Source organism: Pleurodeles waltl, chromosome 2_2, assembly GCF_031143425.1.
Source record: "Pleurodeles waltl isolate 20211129_DDA chromosome 2_2, aPleWal1.hap1.20221129, whole genome shotgun sequence".
Lineage (NCBI taxonomy): Eukaryota > Metazoa > Chordata > Amphibia > Caudata > Salamandridae > Pleurodeles > Pleurodeles waltl.
This window is the reverse complement of record NC_090439.1, coordinates 266,414,685-266,438,059: the sequence shown is the minus strand read 5'-3', so window position 1 is coordinate 266,438,059 and position 23,375 is coordinate 266,414,685.

The following is a 23,375-nucleotide window of genomic DNA, read 5'->3' as shown; positions in this document are numbered from 1 at the left end:
CTAGTATTATTTAATCTACAGGCCCTAGGCACATATAGTGCACACTACTAGGGACTTATAAGTAAATTAAATAGTCCAATCAGGTATGATACAAGGTTACCATGTTTAAAGGGAGAGAGCATATGCACTTTAGCACTGGTTAGCAGTGATAAAGTGCGCAGAGTCTAAAAGCCAGCAAAAACAGTGTCCAAAAAGTGGAGGGAGGCAGGCAAAAAGTTAGGGGTGACCACCCTAAGGCTGTCAGGTCTAACATGTGTCCCCCCCAGCTGAAAGTGGGGAGAGCTACCTGACCTCCTGGGAGCTCTCATCGCTAAGGCAGAAGTATCTCGAGAGACCATCAGCATTGGCGTGGTCAACCCCTGGGCGATGCTCCACCGTAAAGTCCATCCCCTGTAGGGAAATGGACCACCTCAAGAGTTTAGGATTTTCACCCTTCATCTGCATGAGCCATCTGAGGGGCCTGTGGTCTGTCTGAACCCGGAAGTGAGTCCCAAACAGGTATGGCCTCAGCTTCTTCAGTGCCCAGACAACAGCAAAAGCTTCTCTCTCAATAGCACTCCACCTCTGTTCCCGTGGTAATAGCCTTCTGCTAATAAAGACTACTGGTTGGTCTAGGCCCTCCTCATTTAGCTGTGCTAGGACCGCCCCTATGCCATGCTCTGAAGCGTCTGTCTGCACGATAAATTCCTGGGAGTAGTCAGGGGCCTTGAGCACGGGGGCCGTGCACATGGCTTCCTTTAGAGAGTCAAAGGCTTTCTGGCAAGCCTCTGTCCAATTCACCAACCTAGGTTGTTTCTTGGAAGTGAGTTCTGTCAAGGGTGACACAATGGTACCATAGCCCTTGACAAATGTACGATAGTATCCTGTGAGGCCTAAAAAGGCTCTCACCTCAGTCTGTGTTCTAGGTGGTTGCCAGGCCTTGATAGTTTCAATCTTGGCCTTGAGTGGCTGCACCTTGCTACCACCCACTAGGTGTCCCAAGTACACCACGGAACCCTGCCCAATCTGGCACTTACTAGCCTTGATGGTCAGGCCTGCCTGTTGCAGGGCCTGAAGCACCTCCTTCAGGTGGAGCAGGTGTTCCTCCCAGCTGGAACTGTGGAGAGCTATGTCATCCAGGTAGGCTGCACAGAAGGCTTTCTTGCCAGCTAGGACCCCGTTAACCAACCGTTGGAAGGTAGCGGGGGCATTTTTCAACCGAAATGGCATCACCCGGAACTGGTAATGGCCATCAGGGGTGGAAAATGCGGATCTCTCTTTAGCCCCCTCAGTCAGGACGATCTGCCAGTACCCTGAAGTAAGATCAAACGTACTCAGTAACTTGGCAGCGCCCAGTCTGTCAACAAGCTCATCAGCTCGGGGGATGGGGTGAGCATCAGTCCACGTGACTGAGTTGAGACCCCGGTAGTCCACACAGAACCGGAGTTCTGGCTTCGCACCTGGGGCAGTAGCCTTAGGGACCAACACCATCGGGCTGGCCCAGGGACTACTGGATTTCTCGATAACCCTTAAAGCTAACATCTTGGAGACCTCCTCCTTGATGCTGGCCTTCACCTTATCCGATAACCTGTAAATTTTGTTCTTCACAGGGAGACTGTCACCTGTGTCAATGTCATGAACACAGAGGTGGGTCAGTCCAGGAGTAAGGGAGAACAGGGGGGAGAACTGCTCCAACAGCTCATAGCAGTCTCCTCTCTGGTTTAGAGTCATGGAGTCAGATAGAATGACACCTTTCACTGACCCATCACCTTCTTGGGCAGAGAGGAGGTCGGGCAGAGGTTCACTCTCCTCTTCCATTCCTTCATCCGTGACCAGAAGCATGTTGATTTCAGACCTCTCAAAATGAGGCTCCGGTTGACATGGAGCACCCTTAGGGGGTTCCTAGGGGTTTGGAGGTCCACTAGGTAAGTGGCCTCCCCTTTCCGCTCCTTTACTTCAAATGGGCCAGTCCAGCGGTCCTGGAGAGTTCTAGGCTCTACTGGCTCCATTACCCACACTTTGTCTCCAGGTTGAAACTCTACCAGGGTGGCCTTCTGGTCATACCAGTGTTTCATTACCTCTTGACTGGCCTCAAGGTTACTTTTGGCCTCTTTCCAGAAGTGGGTCATCTGGTTGCGGAGGGCCAACATGTAGCTGACCACATCCTGATGGGGTGCCTTTGGAGCTTTCTCCAACCCCTCCTTGACAATGCGTAAGGGTCCCCTGACAGGGTACCCATAGAGAAGTTCAAAGGGACTGAACCCTACCCCCTTCTGGGGTACCTCTCTGTAAGCAAAGAGAAGGCATGGTAAGAGGACTACCACTTCCACCTCAGGGCCTCAGGGAGGCCACCAATCATGCCTTTCAAGGTCTTGTTGAATCTCTCCACAAGACCATTACATTGGGGGTGATAGGGTGTGATGAACTTGTAGGTTACACCACACGCATCCCACATAGACTTCATGTATGCAGACATGAAGTTAGTGCCTCTGTCAGACATTATCTCCTTTGGGAATCCCAAACGGGTAAATATCCCCATCAGAGTTCTGGTCACCACCGGTGCAGTTACGGTCCTCAGAGGGATTGCCCCTGGGTAACGGGTGGCATGGTCCACCAAAACCAGGATGAACCTGTTGCCTAGGGCAGTTTTGGGGTCCAAGGGACCATCAATGTTGATGCCCACCCTTTCAAAGGGGGTGCCAACGACAGGAAGTGGAATCAGGGGGGTCTTAACCCTTTTTCCTGTTTCACCACTGGCCTGGCAGGTAGGACAAGATCTACAGAACGTATCTGAGTTTGTCCTTATTCTGGGCCAATAAAAGTGGGTGACAAGCCTGTCAAAGTTCTTGCCGTGCCCCAAATGTCCTGCAAGGGGAATGTCGTGAGCCAGACCCAGTAGGAAGGTTCCGTAACACTGGGGGACCACCAGCGCACGCGCTGCCCCAATGGCCGGAACCTTAGGCTCACTGTAGAGGAGATCATTCTCCCAATATATGTGGTGATCGCCAGAGGCTTCACCTGCCACCTGGGCTGAGGCTTGCTTCCTCAGACGCTCTAGAGTGGGACATTCTTTCTGCGCCTTGCAGAATTCCTCCCTGGTGGGCCCACCCTCAACTTGCCAGCCAGCAAGCTCAGGTAGATCACCTAGGGTGGCAATGTCTTCCCCAGTTGGCTCGTGAGCCTCCTCCTCAGGAGCCCCGTCAACCACTGCGGGAACTTCTGGGACCGGTTTCCCGCGCCCCTTGCCCCTCCTCTGGGCAGTTCTCTGGGCCATTGTTCCAGGCTCCAGATGCCCTTGACTTCCCTCTCGGTCAGCCATGGACCGTGTGGTCATGCAGACCCACTCAGGTAACCCTAACATCTCCAGGTGAGATCTGAGCTCTACTTCTTTTCAAGCAGTATGCTCAAGCTCATTGCCTAATAGACAATCTACAGGCATGGCAGGACTCACAGCTACTTTCAGAGTACCAGAGACCCCCCCACTCAAAGGGAACCAGAGCTACCGGTAGGTGACTTTCACGATTGTCAGCGACTATGACCTGGTGGAATATATTAGGGACTATCTGCTCTGTTGACACTAGTTGACTCTTGATAGTAGTCATACTGGCTCCTGTGTTACGCAGAGCCTCCACCTTTTGCCCATCAATGGTAACCCACTGCCTGTACTTGGAAGTATTTTGGGGCATGTGGGCTTTGGGCACTATTTCTCCTTCTCCCAGGGACACTAGGGAAATCTCTACCTGCTCCCCAAAGCTATCTGGGTCCATCTCCCCCCGAGCGCTACACTAGTCAACCCAGACGTCTGTCCAGTAGTGGACGGTGCCCTCTTGGAGCACTGGGGGTCGCCTTTATAGTGACCATATTGGTAGCACTCTAAGCATTTGGGGTTGGATCTCCCTGATTTATCATAAGTCCCTGGCTTTTTACCAAATCTGGAAAAGGAATGGTTGCCACCCCCTTCCTGGGAATTCTTTTGGGTGCCTTTGGAGAGTTCCTTATCTGTAAGTTTATCTCCGCCCTCTTTCTTCTGTTGGGAACCCTGACCACCTTTGTGGGTGTACCCCCCAGGTACCTTTTTGGATACTCTGGTGCTAACCCAGAGGTCCGCCTCCTCAGCAAGCTTCCTGGGATCAGTCAGCTTACTATCTACCAAGTGCTGGCGCAACTCTGTAAAAGTACTATTGAGCATATGCTCTCTCAGAATCAAGTCATATAGCCCTTCATAATTATCTACTTTGTTGCCCCGCACCCATCCATTCAGTGCTCTACTGGAAAAGTCAAAGGAATCTACCCATGTTTGTGCGGTTTGTTTGGTGCTGTCCCTGAACCTCTGACGGTATCCCTCAGGGGTCAGCCCAAACTTGGCAAGTAAAGTGTCTTTCTGAAGTGGGTATGTGTTTTGATCAGGTTGATCCAATGTGAGAAGTGTGTCCCTCCCCAATGGCGGCACATAACCCCACATAGCTGCCCCCCCATTGCCCTTCAGGAACCTCATGAGCCCTTAGTGCAACTTCATAAGCAGCTAACCATTTATCTATGTCATCTCCCACCACAAAACTGGGCACCACATTTTTTGGTATACAAACATTCTTTTCTCCAGCAGGTCCTGTCTGTATGCTGCCACCATTATTGCTGGATTCAGACTGTCTCGCCTTGATCTCCAGCTCCTTGAGACTCAGTTCATGAGCCAACAATAGTTTCTTTTCAGCCAAAGCTCTTTCAGCTTCCACCTGTTTGGCTGCTCTTTCAGCCTCAGCTTGTTTGGCTTCTCTCTCAGCCTCAGCTTGTTTAGCTTCTCTCTCTGCCCTCTTGTCTTCCTGTTGGACCTCAATTTTCAGTTTTGCCATTTGCAATTGGAACTCCCTTTCTTCTCTCCTTTCCTCTGCGGTCAGGCTTTGCACAGAGACACTGCTCCCTGGTCTGGAAGGGGGCACAATTGCAGTGGTAACATCATCCACTGATAGCAACAAATCCTCTGAGGGGCCATTTCCTGGCTCCTCTTTCTCATCATCCTCCTCTAAATGGGCTTCTGCCCAGTCCCTCAGCACCACTTGAAAGTCCTCCTTTTTGGAGGCCCCTTGGGTGAGTACTCTCATCACCCTGCAGAACCCTCTTAGCTGTTTGACCGTATATGTATCCAACAGGGCTAGGTCAAAGTCTCCTACTTGAGACCCAGTCAGAGACATGTTGAGTGAGGATTTAGTTTTTGAAAATTGTCAGGAAAAACTAATTTGCAAAACAAGAGATAAAAATCAAGTTGACCTTCAACTGTGGCTAGGTAGTGAAATACTTAGCTACTGTATGCCACTGCACAAATACAAGTCCTATCCTCACCGCTGATCACCAATGTTAGAAATGGGCTTTTTGGTTGGCAGTCAGGTTACCCTCTGTCCAAGCAAGAACCCTCACTCTAGTCAGGGTAAGTCACACACAATCCAAAATTATCCTGTGCCCACCCTCTGATAGCTTGGCACGAGCAATCAGGCTTAACTTAGAAGGCAATGTGTAAAGTATTTGTGCAATAAATCATACAATAACACAATATAGCACCACAAAAATACACCACACAGTGTTTAGAAAAATATATAATATTTATCAGGATAATTGTAGGTCAAAACGAATAAAGATGCAATGTGAAATTGTAGAGATATCACTGAAAAGTGATATAAAGGCCCTCATTCTGACCTTGGCGGGCGGCGGAGGCCGCCCGCCAAAGTCCCGCCGTCAAGTTACCGTTCCGCGGTCGAAAGACCGCGGCGGTAATTCTGACTTTCCCGCTGGGCTGGCGGGCGGTCTCCTTCAGACCGCCAGCCAGCCCAGCGGGAAAGAGGCTTCCACGATGAAGCCGGCTCGGAATCGAGCCGGCGGAGTGGAAGCTGTGCGACGGGTGCAGTTGCACCCGTCGCGTATTTCACTGTCTGCGCAGCAGACAGTGAAATACATGTAGGGGCCCTCTTACGGGGGCCCCTGCAATGCCCATGCCAGTGGCATGGGCACTGCAGGGGCCCCCAGGGGCCCCGCGACCCCCCCTACCGCCATCCGGATCTCGGCGGTCCGACCGCCGGGATCTGGATGGCGGTAGGGGGGGTCGGAATCCCCGCGGCGGTGCAGCAAGCTGCGCCGCCGCGGAGGATTCAATGGGGCCGCGGTACACTGGCGGGACCCCGCCAGTGGTGCCGGTCCGACCGCGGCTTTACCGCCGCGGTCGGAATCCCCATTGGAGCACCGCCGGCTTGTCGGCGGTGCTCCCGCGGTCCTCCGCCCTGGCGGTCAAAGACCGCCAGGGTCAGAATGAGGGCCAAAGTGTCTTAAGTCTTTAAAAAGCAAACAAAGTCTCTTTCAAGCACAAAGTACCTGGTTTAAAGTGGAAAATCTCTGCAAAGGGCCGTAGAAGAAGAGATACATGGAAAAATGGTGTGTGCGTTGATTTCTCCTCTGCACACACGGACTTGCGTCGTTATTTTTCACGCTGGGAAGTCGTGCGTCGTTTTCCAGCGCACGGACAGTCTCTTTCTGTGGGTCGCGGGATTACCAGATGTCCCGGGGTCTGTGCTTGGATTCTCCTGCTTGTTTTCCGGCTGTGCGTCATTCCGCTGGGCTGTGCGTCGAAGTTTCGCTCTCACGGCAGGCGTTGCGTCGATTTCCCTTCTGGAAGTCGGGTTGCATAGTCCTTGCGAGGCCGTGCGTCGAAGTTCCGGTCGCCCCAAAGGCGTTGCGTCGATCAGCGTCTGTGTACAGCTTTTTTCTCGCCACGGAGCAAGCTGTGCGTCGAAATTTTCAGCGCACGAAGAGTCCAAATGAAAAAGAGAAGTCTTTTTGGTCCTGAGACTTCAGGGAACAGGAGGCAAGCTCTATCCAAGCCCTTGGAGAGCACTTTTACAGCCAGACAAGAGTTCAGCAAGGCAGCAGGGCAACAGCAAGGCAGCAGTCCTTTGTAGAAAGCAGTCAGGTGAGTCCTTTAGGCAGCCAGGCAGTTCTTCTTGGCAGGATGCAGGTTCTGGTTCAGGTTTCTTCTCCAGCAAGTGTCTGATGAGGTAGGGCAGAGGCCCTGTTTTATACCCAAATGTGCTTTTGAAGTGGGGGAGACTTCAAAGAGTGGCTGAGAAGTGCACCATGTTCCTTTTCAGTTCAATCCTGTCTGCCAGGGTCCCAGTAGGGGGTGTGGCAGTCCTTTGTGTGAGAGCAGGCCCTCCACCCTCCCAGCCCAGGAAGACCCATTCAAAATGCAGATGTATGCAAGTGAGGCTGAGTACCCTGTGTTTGGGGTGTGTCTGAGTGAATGCACAAGGAGCTGTCAACTAAGCCCAGCCAGACGTGGATTGTAAGGCACAGAAAGATTTAAGTGCAACGAAATGCTCACTTTCTAAAAGTGGCATTTCTAGAATAGTAATATTAAATCCAACTTCACCAGTCAGCAGGATTTGGTATTACCATTCTGGGTATACTAAATATGACCTTCCTACTCCTTTCAGATCAGCAGCTACCACTTCAGTACTGTATGAGGGCAGCCCCAATGTTAGCCTATGAAGGGAGCAGGCCTCACAGTAGTGCAAAAATGAATTTAGGAGTTTTACACTTCCAGACATGTAAACTACACGGGTACATGTCCTGCCTTTTACCTACACAGCACCCTGCTCTAGGGGTTACCTAGGGCACACCTTAGGGGTGACTTATATGTAGAAAAAGGGGAGCTTTATGCTTGGCAAGTACTTTTAAATGCCTAGTCGAATTGGCAGTGAACAGCACACACAGGCCTTGCAATGGCAGGCCTGAGACAAGGTTAAGGGGCTACTGAAGTGGGTGGCGCAATCATTGCTGCAGGCCCACTAGTAGCTTTTAATCTACAGGCCCTGGGCACATATAGTGCACTCTACTAGGGACTTATAAGTAAATTAAATAGCCCAATTGGGTGTGATCCAATGTTACCATGTTTTAAAGGGAGAGAGCATTTGCACTTTAGCACTGGTTAGCAGTGGTAAAGTGCGCAAAGTCTAAAAACCAGCAAAGACAGTATCTCAAACGTGGAGGGAGGCAAGCAAAAAGTTAGGGGTGACCACCCTAAGGCTGTCAGGTCTAACACAACCATATCAAAATCAAGTTACTGAAGAATGGAAGCTATTTTACTGGAGCAAGAGGGAGGATTGTTTTCAGGGTGGTCTTGTTTGCATTGCTGGATTCTGCCATCAAGCCTTGGTAAACACAAAGCTCACCTTTAGCCGAAATTGGCACTGCCTGGGACCATCAGGGACCTGGTGGCCAACTCAGGAGTGGGAGACAGAGGGGGCTCTCAGCAACTCAGAGAGCCCTCAGAAGACCAGGCAGCATGCACAGGAGTCCCACAACATGGGGACAAAGAAGGTGCAAATGGAGACCCATGCTGCATGACACAAAGGATTCCCACGCTGCCGGAGAAACACTCAGGAAGGTGTGTATCACAGGATGGAGTGCTGGGGCCCAAGCTGTGCTGTGGATGAAGAACTTCTTGGAAGGTCACACACAAGCCTTGGCAACTGCAAGTCACTCAGTACATGGGGGTACTGTCTTGCGTGGGGGAGGTAAGCTCTTATCTCCACCAAAATTGGACAGCAGGATGTTGGGACTGCTGGAGTCACTTTAGTCCACCACCTGTGTCACTGGATCCAGACCTGCCATCTGGAAAGGGGCCCAAGCCACCGGTCATTGCTGCTTAGAGGTGCCTGCTGAAGCAGGGAAGTGACTCCGTCACTCCACTGGACATTCCTTCAGTTTTTCTGGTGCAGGCTGAAGACAGACAGTCCTCGGAGGATGCACGACCTGGAAACTTTTGCAGTTGCTGACAGGAGCTGAAGATACAATGTTGCAGAAGTCATCTTAGCTTCTTTGTTGCAGATGAATAGAATAATAGGCCTACCTGAACTGTTTGTTCATAATATGGTAGGTCCCGAAGGATAAGGCGATTTGCCTCTGGTCTCTACACACGAGCGGCTGGGATACGGACAGTAGGTACACCCATGTGTATTCCCTTTGGTGTGAGTGTGACTACAAGGGATACCCTCCCTCCGGCAACTCCCAGACCAGAGGCAGATCACCTTATCCTTCGGGACCTACCATAATATGAACAAACAGTTCAGGTAGGCCTATTATTTTACTCCACCCACCAAGCATGCTACAAAGCATTCATCTCTAGGGGATCCATGACCCTGACAAATTTTATTCTCACCCCATCTGGATCCTTGTAAAATATCCACTTAGATTCATTTCAGCACTCCCTCTGTAGTTCTTTTAACAACGAGGCTGAGTCCGCCCAGGTAGTACCATCTTACCTGGGTGGGGATAGGTGGTCAACTGATGAAGCATGACACTATTATGTGTGTGAGACCACCTAGTCCGTAAAAGGAACTCCCTCTTGTAGATCCAGCCACAACCATAGACATTCCATACTCAGCCCTTTACCCAGCAATTACGCGCTGAGCTTGCGCATCTAGACTAGGGTTCACTAATCCAGTTCCCCCTTACTTATCACCCCACACCTTTAGTGGTATATGGATGTGCTTATTCCTCTCTGGAGTACGTATGGAGTTGCTCCACTCCCGCCACTCTCTTTTGTGTTCTTATAGATACCCACCTCAACACTCAGCTTCCCAGATTTCCAGCCTACACCATACTTGGTCTCCCCACCCCAATCATATTCCCACTTAAATCACGTAGGGGGAGACAGCTCGGTCTCACACTGGGAGCAGCCATTCAAGCAATACTTACACTCTGGTGTACCACAGTTCCTACACACTGGGCTTGGCTTCACAGTCTCTGGCACTTACTGGGAATAGAGAAACTTTCTTTGTCCCTAGTATTTCAGGGAGACTCCTATAGTGACCTATGGGGACCATTCATTGCATTTTTACCCCAGAACTTCTGTGAATTGACCTGTCCCAAGTATCTAAGTCTGTTGCAGCTTCTGGAGCGCCCCTAGCCTGACTTTCTGTATTCCAGAATGAAATGTGCATGTAGACTTCCCAGCCCATTGGAGGGAATGGGGTTTAATAGTTAACTATATGCTTTATTTACCCTATATTTCGTTGCTTTACTTGGTCTGTTGTTAGTCTTGCTTTAAGACTGACATACTTTTGAAACAATAAAAAGATTTAAACTATAAAGTTCATAAATTACTTTGACAAGTCAGCTGGAAACATGCACCAGTAAATCCAAAATGAAAAAATGTTTTTGTTTCTCACATGTTTTTAAATTAATCATGCTGTATTTGATCCATTGACATGAATTCATAGTTTTTTAAATATATTTAAAAGAAACAGGGAGGCCCGCCTTTTTTATAAATTGTGTATCAGTTTGCACAGACCCAAAGTAAATGTTGGAAGCAAAGATGTGTTCATTAAGTTTCAGTGCATCCTCCAAACATTTCTGTGCCAGCGGTGTAACACGAAATTATGCCTCTCTCCTGGAGAACGTAGGGAGAGGCCCCTGACTCTTCCATATCTTACAGTTATTCATATGCCTAGGGCTGAATTGGCACTGCTAAAGAGCTGGGGCTTCCAGAGGTGTTAGCCCCCAAACTTCTATCCCCCACCCCCCTGCTCTGCAGGGCTGCATGACCCTGTGTTATGTCCCTGCTCTGTATGCCACATTAACAGTCAAGCTGGGCAGCTGATCACACACATGCCTCAATGCAAATGTGGTCGCAGATGAAAATTCAGGCAAAGGGCATATTTATACTCTGTTAGCGCCAATTTAGTATCATTTATTTTGATGACAAAATGGCTCAAACTTAACTTCATATTTATATTTGGAGCTAACTCCAATATTTTGACGCTAAACATGTCTAGCGTCAAAATATTGGAGTTCGCTCCATTTTTTGGATGCCTGAACCCACCTTACGTCAATGAGATGCAAGATAGGCGTTCCTGTCCAAAAAAATTACTCTAAGCATATAGCGCCATATTTATCCCCCAGTGCAAAAATGGCACACAGGTTGGAGGCAGACCTAAATAATGGTGCTAAACCTGCTTAGCGCCATTATTTAACGCATGGGTCAGACCAGGTGTTAGGGTAGCTGTGGACCCATTTCCATGGCTAAACTCCATGGAGTGGATCCACAGATGCCCACCTCAAGCCCCAGCAACACCCCCACCCACACCAGAGGGACACCAGAGGATGGAGGACCCCATCCTGGGTAAGTATGGGTAAGTATTGGTAAGCATACATTTTTTTCTTTGCTTACATGGGCATGGCACTGGGTCTAATGACCATGCCCAGGGGACACTGGTCCCCTGGGCATAGCCATTGGGGTGGTGGGCATGACTCCTGTATTTACAGAGACAGGAGTAATTTTTGGGTGCTATTGCGTCAAGAAATGACTCTAGGCTGATTAATGCCATATATATTGGCATTAACCAGCCTAGCGTCATGTCTGGCGCCCTAATGCCATTTTCCCCTACCGCCACCCTCCCTGCTAGAGTCTTTTCTTTTGACGCTAGCCAATCCTGAGGGCCGGCTTGCACCATTTCATAAATATGGTGCCCGGCTTGTGCTCAGGAATGGTGCAAGTCAGCGGTAAACGTTTTCGCGCAAAACTGCATTAGCGCAGTTTTGCGACAAAAACTATAAATATGGGACCAAGGTTCCTAACCTCTCAGCCTGTCACACCTTTAGTCTTTTTATTCTTAAGCCTGGGGAGAACCAAAAGCCCTGGGTTTACAGAACATCTTTTGGTTGAATTTACTCCATGCTTTGGAAATGTAGGATTTCGGAGGCCACTGAAATAGGTCAAAATTTCAAATTGGGTTAACCATTTGTGACATACATCAAAAATCAGTTTGTGCTCTGCCCAACATATGGGAAGTATTGTTACTTCAAAATATCCACAAGAGGAAAATGATTCTAAGGTGTAACCCCCCCCCGTAGTGAGTAGGGCATTTTACCACCTGGTTGAGGTCAAAAGATTACATGGTGAACAGAAGGAACTTAGAAGAGCTGTTCATTGGAATGTCATACCAAACATGAAAATCTCATTGGACCAAGATTTGCGACCAACTGGCAAAAAACCTGCCCACAGTCAATTTACTTGTCTAGAAAGACCATGGTTATGAAGGTTGGATGCTATACTAAGATAAAATACAATGTGGCATTAGAAGAAGGTGGGAATTGAGAAACAAGCACCTCATCCATGTCCAAGGACCTCATTTGGTTAAGTGAGATATTTACATGTGATTTGAAAGTGAGGGCAGTTCTTCTGCCCACCTTGTTCCTTTTATTACAAGAGAGGAAAGAATTGCCTCAAAGATTAACTATCAGAGGCAATATCAGAACCAGAGGCTTCTTGGAGTAAAGCTTCTACAAAGAATATATAGGTAAATGAATGGGCAGAGAGCGTGGGGAATTAAGACCTTTTTGAACATCCCAATTACAGGGAAGGGTGATAGGTTTAATAGCTGAATAAGTTCATAAAGGTGGCTCACTACAGTTTAAGTATCCCAATAATTTTCCCTCCTTAGAAGGTGCTCAAATATAATTCAACAACATTTCAGCAAAATTCAGTGAAATTCCACATAATTATGCAAAATGCAAATCTGAAATTTGATGCTAGATTTCATTGCGAAATGCGTCTTCATGTCAATTTTTGATGCAAGTACTAAAATAGTGTAAAAGCAAAAGCACTGTGAACAACAGCTTCTCACTTTCTGTTGTCCCTGTGCATTTGCTGTAAATGTTCACAGCGAACAGCAAGCTTGCTGTAAGTTTTTACCACGAATGGCGCATAATTACGCAACGTGGCTCAATGGTTTTCTTTTGGAAATTTTGAGTAACATGTACAACATGAAATTTCCGAAGGTATGTGAATTACACTGGCATAATTAAAATTTCACCTAAGCCTAATATTGTTACAATTTATTTTCTGTACCGTGATCTTCAACTAGGCTAGTGTAAGGGGGATGTTGTAAGTAGTTCATAATACATTTTTGTATCTTTCTCCTGTAACAATTAAGCATTGCTTACAACACATCTTCCAGCCGTTTGTGAGATCTGTTGATGTGTAAATGAATGACAGCACAATAGGTCTCCCAACAAAGGGGGGAGACAACTAGTGAATTAATCAATGATTGGGCAGGGTGGATAAGGAAAATGTAGAGAAATAAACAAACATAGCACTACCCTAAAGTAACTAGAACTCGTGCCCCTCCATGGCAATTTTCTTATCAATAATTTTATTGCAAATGTTGCAGTGATATTATCAATGGTGTCATAAAAGATGTCATGGCTGATGTAAATAGCAGTGCATGGTGGGGGAGTGAGCTATAGTTACTTTATGGGACAAGTTACTTGAGATAACTAGAACTGCTGAATTTCTATGGTTTTGTGGGCATAAAATATGAACCTAACTATAACATCTCTGTAACTGCTGTTTTTTTCTGTGAATTTGCATCTTTTTTAACATCATGTAATTTATCATTACCGTACGTTAACCATTCCCATGCCCGGACGAGCTGGTCTCATCCAGGCACACAGTTGCCATGTGCCTGGGACGAGACCAGCGCGTCCTGCACCAGGCCCACACCCCTCTGCCAGGGATTAAAGGGGATTCGCTTCCCCTTTCACCCCCAATCCCTCCACCCCCAACACTGGTGTCCGTTGACGTCAGCGCGCAAATCGCACGCTGACCTCATCAATGCCGGAAGAGAAATGCTTTTGCATTTCTCTTCCGACTGGGAGGTGGGGCCGGAGGGACAAGAAAGGAAAGGAATGAGCTTTCCTTTCCTTTCTTGTCTCTCACAGCATGAAATGCCCACTAGACACCAGGGATTTTTTTTAAAAAAAATATTTCAATAAGGGGAGCGGCCCTTGGGCAAAGGCCACTCCCCATGGGGGCAAATGATTTCTAGGCCATTTCTGACCCCACTGGGGGCAGATTGGCCTAATATTATTAGGCCGATCTGCCCCCCAGGGGGGGCCAAAAAAACACTAGACACCATGGATAATTTTTTTGTTTGTTTATTTTTATTTTTGTTTATGCTTGGGGAGCGATCCCTTAGGCATGGGTCGCTCCCAGGGGGGCCAAATTATTATTAGTCCATTTCTGCCCCCACTGGGGGCAGATCGGCCTGCGACATGCCCCAGCGGGGACAGAAACCACTAGACACGAGGGATTATTTATTTTATTCATACTTGCGCATAAGGGGAGCGGCCCCTTGGGCAAGGGCCGCTCCCCAGAGGGGTAACTTATTTTTAGGCCATTTTTGCCCCCCGGGGCAGATTGCCCTAATATCATTAGGCCGATCTGCCCCCGGGGGGGCAGAAAACCACTAGACACCAGGGATACATTTTTGTTGTTGTTTATTTTTATCTTTTTATGTTTGGGGAGTGACCCCTTAGGCAATGGTCGCTCCTGTGGGGCCAAATTATTTTTAAGCAATTTCTGCCCACCCATGAGGGCAGACAGGCCTTATATAATTAGGCCGATCTGCCCCCAGGGGGGACAGAAACTACTAGACACCAGGAATTACTTATTTTATTCATACTTGCACATTAGGGGAGCAGCCCCTTGGGCAAGGGCCGATCCCCAGAGGGGCAACTTATTTTTAGTCCATTTCTGCCCCCGGTGGGGTGGGGGGGGGGGGCAGAAAACCACTAGACACCAGGGAAACATCTTTTTATGTTTTGGGAGCGACCCCTTAGGCAAGGGTTGCTCCAGGGGGGGCAAATTATTTTTAGGCCATTTCTGCCCACCCATGAGGGCAGATAGGTCTAATATAATTAGGCCGATCTGCCCCCAGGCGGGGCAGAAGCTACAAGACACCTGGGATATTTTTTTTTATACTAACGCATAAAGGGAGCAGCCCCTTTGGCAAGGGCCGCTCCCCAGGTGGGGCAAAATATTTTTAGGCCTTTTCTGCCCCCCCCGGAGTGTGGGCAGAAACCTCTAGACACCAGGGATATGTATCTTTTGTATTTACTTTATGTTTTTATATATGGGGAGCGACCCCTTAGACAAGGGTCACTCCCCTGGGGAGACAAATTGTATTTAGGCCATTTCTTTCGCCCTTGGGGGCAGACTGGCCTATTTTTGTTAGGCCAATCTGCCCCCAAAGGGGGCAGAAACCTCTATACACCATGGATTGGTGTGTGTTTATGTGTGTGTCTGTTGTGGGGGACAGCCCCTTGGGCAAGGGTTGCTCTCCATGGGGGCACATTACTGTTGGCCATAACTGCCCCCCTTGGGGGCAGATTGGCCTATTTTTGGAAGGGTCATCAGAGACCAGGAAAGATTTTTGTTTTTCAGAATAAGAGGTTGGGGGTATGGCCATACCCCCTCCCCAAATAAATGGGGCCAAAGTTGTTCTGCCCACCTGTGGGCAGATTGGGCAATTACCCCCGATCCACACCCCAGGGGGGACAGAAAGTCTACTAGATGCCAGGGAACAAAAAAAATAAAAGAAAATAGTGGGGTGGTGGCTACCAACCAATATGGGCCTGGTTATGCCCCTACCCGAACTGAAGGGGCTAACAGTCTTTCAGCTCTCCCCCACACACTAAAACGTCTTATCCCATGGCAAGCAAGAGGACATTTGATTATTTTGGGATTTTGTTTTACATTTGGGCCATGAGAGCTTGGTAACTCTCAAAATCGTCCCACTTGGAATGGTGAGGGCTGCACTTTTTTTTACTTTGGGGCCCTGCCATGTAGAAAAATCCACAAGACCTAGACACATCTGAAAACTAAACATCTAGTTGATTCCAGGATGGTGTGCTTCACCTGCACCCCACACCATTTCCTTACCGACAATGGCCTGCAAACCTGCAACTTTGCTGGAAAGCACACATTATTCCCACATTTTTGTGATGGAACCTTCCGGAATCTGCAGGAATCCACAAAATTCTAACCACCCAGCATTGTCTCATCTATACCGATGAAAATTCTGCTGCACTTGTCAGCCTAAAAATGTTCTTTTTCAAACTGCCCTTTTGGACCCACTTTGGTTCCCCCTCAATTTCGACATGTTTTTGGCTCTTCCCTGTCACAAGCACTTGGCCCACCTACACAAGTGAGGTATCATTTTTACCGGGAGACTGAGAGGAACGTTGGGTGGAAGGACATTTGTCCCGTTGTGGTGATCCCACACAGAAATATGGGAAAAAGGTGATTTTTTAGCTAAATATGAGATTTGCTGAGGTTTCTGGGTAAGAAAACATTGGGGGATCCACGCAAGTCACACCTCCCTGGACTATCTCGGGTGTCTAGTTTTCAGAAATGTCTGGGTTTGGTAGGTTTCCCTAGATGGCTGCTGAGCCCAGGACCAAAAACGCAGATGCCCCCCCTGCAAAAACAGGTAGTTATGTATTTCAGAATTTTTATGTGTCCAGATAGTGTTTTGGGGCATTTCCTGTTGCGAGCACAAGGCCTACCCACACAAGTGAGGTACCATTTTTATCGGGAGACTTGGGGGAACGCTGGGTGAAAGGAAATTTGTGGCTCCTCTCAGATTCCAAAACTTTCTGTCACCAAAATGTGAGGAAAAAGTGTTTTTTAGCCAAATTTTGAGGTTTGCAAAGAATTCTGGGTAACAGAACCTGGTGAGAGCCCCACAAGACACCCCATCTTGGATTCCCCTAGGTCTCTAGTTTTCAAAAATTCACAGGTTTGGTAGGTTTCCCTAGGTGCCAGCTGAGCTAGAGGCCAAAATCCACAGGTAGGCATTTTGCAAAAAACACCTCTGTTTTCTTTAGAAAAATGTAATGTGTCCACGTTGTGTTTTGGTGCATTTCCTGTCGCGGGCACTAGGCCTACCCACGCAAGTGGGGTATCATTTTTATCGGGAAACTTCAAGGAATGCTGGGTAGAAGGAAATGTGTGACTCCTCTCAGATTCCAGAACTTTCTGGCACTGAAATGAGAGGAAAAAGTGTTTTTTTAGCCAAATTTTGAGGTTTGCAAAGGATTCTGGGTAACAGAACCTGGTGGGAACCCCAAGGAACAAGGTGGGAACAAGAAAAATTTGATGTGTACATGTTGTGTTTTGGTGCATTTCCTGTCGCAGGCGCTAGGCCCACCCACACAAGTGAGGTACCATTTTTATCGGGAGACTTGGAGGAACATAGAAAAGCAAAACAAGTGTTATTGCCCCTTGTCTTCTTCTACATTTTGTCCTTCCAACTATAAGACAGTGTGTAAAAAAGACGTCTATCTGAGAAATGCCCTGTAATTCACATGCTAGTATGGGCACCCCAGAATTTAGAGAAGTGCAAATAAGCAGTGCTCCTCAATACCTTATCTTGTGCCCATTTTGGAAATACAAAGGTTTTCTTGATACCTATTTTTCACTCTTTATATTTCAGCAAATGAATTGCTGTATACCCGGCAGAGAATGAAAACCCACTGCAAGATACAGCTCATTTATTGGCTCTGGGTACCTAGGGTTCTTGATGAACCTGCAAGCCCTATATATCCCCACAATCAGAAGTGTCCAGCAGACGTAACAGTATATTGCTTTCAAAAATCTGACATTGCAGGAAAATGTTACAGAGTAAAACATAAAGAAAAATGGCTGTTTTTTTCACTTCAATTTCAATATTTTTTTATATCAGTTGTTATTTTCTGTAGGACATCCTTGTAGTATCTACAAAAATTACCCATTGCTAAATTCAGAATGTTTTCTACTTTTCAGAACTGTTTAGGTTTCTGTGATCCAGCATTGGTTTCACACCCATTTCTGTCACAGACTGGAAGGAGGCTGAAAGCACAATTTTTTTTTAAAATGGGGTATGTCCCAGTAAAATGCCAATATTGTGTTGAAAAATTGGGTTTTCTGATTCAAGTGTGCCTGTTCCTGAAAGCTGGGAAGCTGGAGATTTTAGCACCACAAACCCTTTGTTGATGCCATTTTCAGGAAACAAAGTCACAAGCCGTCTTCTGCAGACCTTTAAAAAAAAACAACGTAATTTTCACTGTTCTTTGGCTAATTTCTTGCTCTCCTTCAGGGGAACCCACAAAGTCTGGGTACCTCTAGAATCCCTAGGATGTTAGAAAAAAAGGACACAAATGTGGCGTGGGTAGCTTATGTGGACAAAATGTTGTGAGGGCCGAAGTGCACCCTGCCCCAAATAGCCCAAAAAAGGCCTGGCACCTGACGGGGAAATGGCCTGGCACCGAAGGGATTATTGCACCCACTGTTGCACACGGCCTTTGGACGTGCATGGAGGGAGTTGGCCCCATGGCCTGCCCTGCTGCCAGGCCCCTTGGCCTAACAACCTGCTTGCACCAAATCCCACACTGCACATTTTTACAGTGAATATATCAAATTTTTCACATTGTAAATCGCTGCATTTGACAAATAATCTGTTGCTTCTTATTTGCAGGCTGTCATTTCATCCCAAATTCCTGATAGAGAAGTGTCTGACAATGTTTGTGTAAATCAATTTTGGCACATTCTTGAAATGTCACAAGCAGGAAGTGTGCAGCTATCCTCCCCAGTTCAGGGCAGTCTTTTCTCCTTGCAGACATTCTGGAAGCCATTACAATAGTCACTTTCAGGTCACTTTATGGCTTTATTTGTTTGCTTCCTGTGCTTAGTGAAAATATTCGGTCAAGTCTTCATGGACACTTCAAAGAGTGAAACAGTAATTTTGCATGTGGGGTTTATTTTTATTAAAACTTAAGGCAGGAAAACGTACAAATAAGGCTGGTGTGAGTCTGCAGCTGTTCACAAAACACTGAAATATTCGCATTGCTCAAACTTGGGCCCATATTTATTCTTTGTGACGCAAAACTGCGCAGACGCAGTTTTGCGGCAAATTTTTTTACACTGGCTAACGCCATTTCTTTGCGCCGCTCGGACGTCAAATTTATACTTTGACGCTCGGTGGCGCAAACCACTGGTTAGAGTCATTTTTTTTACTCAAACCAAGGCGCCACGTCGTAAAGAAAAGCAACGTTAATGTGGCGAAAATGACTTTTATCCGGTTTACGACGTCGCAAACTGGATACACGCCTTTTTTGCAGCAATTGCTTCAAAAAGCGGCGCAAACACAGCAAAATGTGCAAAGGAGAGCCACAATAGATCCCAGAAGCTTTGAGAGACCCAAGGAAGATGACAACCGACCATGAAGCAGCTAGGAGGACCCAAACAAGACCCAGGAGAGGGAGAAGAAGAAAAGGAAGTGTCGGTTCAGTGCAGAGGAGCAGGAAATACTGGTGAAAGAGGTGACGGAACACCAGCACCAACTTTTTGGCACCTCTAAATTTCAATTAGTAGGAGAGAGGCAATTTGGCAACAAATTGTTGACATGATAAACAGTGTGGCAGAAGTACAGAGAACAGTCATCGAGTGCAAGAATCGTTGGCTTGACTGCAAGCACAGGACCAAGGAAAATATGGCAAGGAACAGGAAGGTAGCACTGCAGACTGGTGGTAGGAGTCCACCACCGCAGGAGGCCCTGGACAACATGGAGGAGATGGTGGCAGCCGTCATACCTGAGTAGATCGTCACAGGAATTCAAGGACAGGACAGCGCAGCCAACCAGGAGACAAAACAGATGCAGGGTAATTGGCATGGGGAACTAAAATGCCTAATTGTTAACTGCAACCTGGTGGGGACATACCTACTGCACAATGCATGTTAAGTCATGATAATCAGGGAGTGGAAAGGGCAAAGGGTCATGACACGGGGGCATGGGCTGAGCAGGGTAAACCTGGGGCACAGTACAACACTACACCAACAACCTTTGCATTCTGGTATGCTGCCAAAGATGTTGGAAAGGCAAAGCCAGTCCAGTAGGGTAGGGTACAACGTAAAACTGTCCTGCTGTCACACGACAGCTGGTATTCTCGCTACATTAACTAGGGCTCAATTAACAGTCTCAGGCCATATCTGCAAGTGGAATTTAACACTGACAACAGTTGCCACTACCACCTTTGCTGTGTGGGCAGGTCAAGAAGCTAATGGCAGTTACGGGCCTCAAGGGGGGTGGACAAGCAACACATACTTTCAAACATCAAGTACAGCCAGGAATCTTTGGACAGCTGTCCATGGGTTTAATCAGTCCACCACAGGTAAGGAGGGTGTCCAACTAGGATAGACACAAACATTTTCTATCCCATCCACATTTATGGTCCTAATTACGGACAGTTGTCAACATCATTTGATACCACCAATACCTGTCCTACAACAAGCACATAGATGCCCCATCTGGGCATGAGCTGCATGAACACCTATGACACTGTACTCAAGTGCCACATAAACGTAGTACAACATGCAGAGATAGATGCTGCTAGGAAGTCAAACATACAGTCTAACATGTTCATTGGTGAACAGGGAGGCTCAAGTCTGTGGGTAATACTTCAGCATCCCTACTCTGTGTGATTCAGGGTATGACTTGCTGACTAAATCATGAAATTGGCCCTCTCCAAATTTTTCATTACAAGAAATGTAACAACAAATGTCACCCTATTCACATGGCCATGCCTACAGGGCTGCACTACAATCCCAAAAAATGACTCTATGCCACTGACTGTCCAACTCAGATATGGAAAAACAAGTCAAACTCCAGTCAAGTCACATATCAGATCATGTGCCAGCACATCATCCCTTGCTAGGTGTCCAACACACAGAAGTCAATCACACAACAGCTGCAAACACAACACAGAACTGAAATATCAACACTTACTGGATATGTCTGGGTCCGCAAATCGAGCCACTTCTCCAGTTGTGTAAGGGGCAGGTCCACCTGTAAAGCATGGAAGTGTGAAATGTGCTCAATGTCTGTGCATTGTACAACACTTTAAAGTAAAATTACTGTGTGTGACATTATATCTGAAAGTCCAGCAGCTCAGGCATGATGACACTCCAACAGAGATACCACTGCAAACATGTAAAGACCATGTCACTCCAGTGAGTGATACACACACATATGAACACATGCAGTGGCCCTGACTATCATGTGGTGACAAACATGATTCCTCAATTGGTTGCAGACTCATTTATAGAGTGTACTTAATTTCATCATTTGCTGTTATGAGAGACATGCAAATCCACATTCCTGGTGCAGTGCAATACCAGTCACTCAGGTATTGTGGCTTGTGCATCAAGAGACAATTCGTTACTGTGTGATGCTCATGTGGGTTGAGTTAAGCTCATGAATTATTATGCTTTCTATGGTCCCTTACATGTGGGCCTGTGTTGTCTGTAGGTGACATATGCTACATTTACAGTGTACCCTGAGCCACATATGCCCCCTATGAAACCATAATGGCAGGGATTTTGTGCGTTACTTGATGACAATCTTACGCGAAACATGGATTGGCCATTTATCGAAATTAATACAACAAAGAAATATATGCTGCCAGTGCATATTTTGGTCATCCATGACAGAATGAATGGGCACAGGTTTAGTCATTGCACCTGAAATGTGTCACTCATTGCCATGTGTACCCATATCGGGTATTGGAATTCGCAGTTAGTTCATCATCTTATATTAGCCAAGTTGGGAGATCAGCAGGTATACAGCAAACTGACATTGTCCCATTATTGAAACATGGTTTACCAAATGTCCTACTGTGTCAATCATGATGATGTAGGTTTCAATGTGTATGCACCTTGGGAATGGCAGCAGTCACAGGAATGCTGATCTTAGCATAACCCATGTTTGTGATAGCCTTCGTACTGGGAAGTTAGCTATTGTACATATGCTGCACTAGATCAGCATGGGTGTACCATACGTAAAGTAGCAAAGTATTTGGGGACTTTATATGTATGATGGAATTGGTCAGGGGTCCCTTGCACAACATCATGCAAATAATACATTGTGACCCTGCATTCACCAACATCAGGTATTCCATGATGAGCCAATAACTTATGAGAAGTGCATGGCTATAAAGTAACACAGATGGCAAATGCATCAGCTCTGTTCCAGCTATTGTGCCCAAGGCAATTAAAACACACAGGAACAATGAACAGAGGGCCAGGGATATTTTTTATTCCTCAATTTGTAGCATTTGCTTCATGTTTTACGCTACAGCTATGGAAAGTAGCACCAAACATTTAGATATGAACCCGTGTGTATTACTTTGGCATCCATTTCTAAGTTAATTGCGGCACAAACCAAATCAAACTATCAGTCTAAGATATTACCTGAGGTTAGGAAGAACTTTGTACGTATGGCCCGGAATACAGTTCATACATGTATTCCAAATAATTGGCGACCACATTAATTCCTTGCTTTAGCTTGTGAAATACATCTCTTTCCTGGTACACTCACAGACCATGGATAAAACATATGTTTAAGCTGCATTTCTATCATCTATTTACGTGAAAGCAGCACTAATTTACAAGATCAAGTTGTGTTTTGTAAGTTTGTGCAGCTGTTGCGTCAACATATGACGGTAATGTGTAGCAAGTATTGTATAACTCAGGACCACTGTATGTTTAACTTGCATTCCACATGTCCAAAATCATTGCCTGCAGCATATCAACAAATCTGCTACTGTTACTAAAGAGCATTTAAATGTGCACAGTACTCTGAATTGTACTCACCAACAGGGCCACCAATCACAACACCCAGGTGGTCGAGCAGGTCTTGCTCACTGGCAACAAGGTCAGCCCAGCGGTGCTTCAGTTGGTGGCCGTTACGCGGTGTGATGAAAATTCTCCGCAGCTGGTACAGCACCTTCGACCACCTGAGCCTCTTTGCCTCTGTGTGATGCCCCTATATCACCCTGCCACTTGCTTCAACCATCAGGGGGAGGAAGTGGCACACCAGCCAAATGAATGCCCCCAGCTCCTCCTCACCCATTGTCCCCAGACATGGCCTACCCAACATGACCAAAATACAAGTAATAGTAAAGGGTACAGAGGAAAATAAAGGGAAAGGAGGGAGGAAAATGAAAGTAAAGTAACCCACAAACAGCCCAACTATCCCCAAACTGACAATACCCACTACACACTCCCAACAGTACAAAGACAGAATTAGACACCAAAAATGACAAATACACACTTATAATGAACAACTGAGACAATTACAAATACAACAGATGACAAATAGGATGGCACACAGGAGAAAAAAGCACAATTCGGACAGACAAAACTCTCAGCACAGTCACACAGTCTAGAAAAATCACAGAATGCAAAGTGAAAGTGAAAGTACACCCACTGTACCATTTCTGTAAACTGGATATCCCTTTACATCACTTCCTGCCTCAAATGTGATGCATTTTTATTATGATGCGTCAAAATTTTATGACGCTTACAGTCTGTGCATCAAATATATTTGACGCAAATGCTTAAAACTTACCCTGCATTCATAGTTCAAATATTTTTCATAGGTAACCAATTTCATAGGGTACAGTGTAAGAATTACCGCTCGGGGCCAGTGGATGTATAATGGCTGTGAGCACCATTTTTCAATGCATATGCAGCG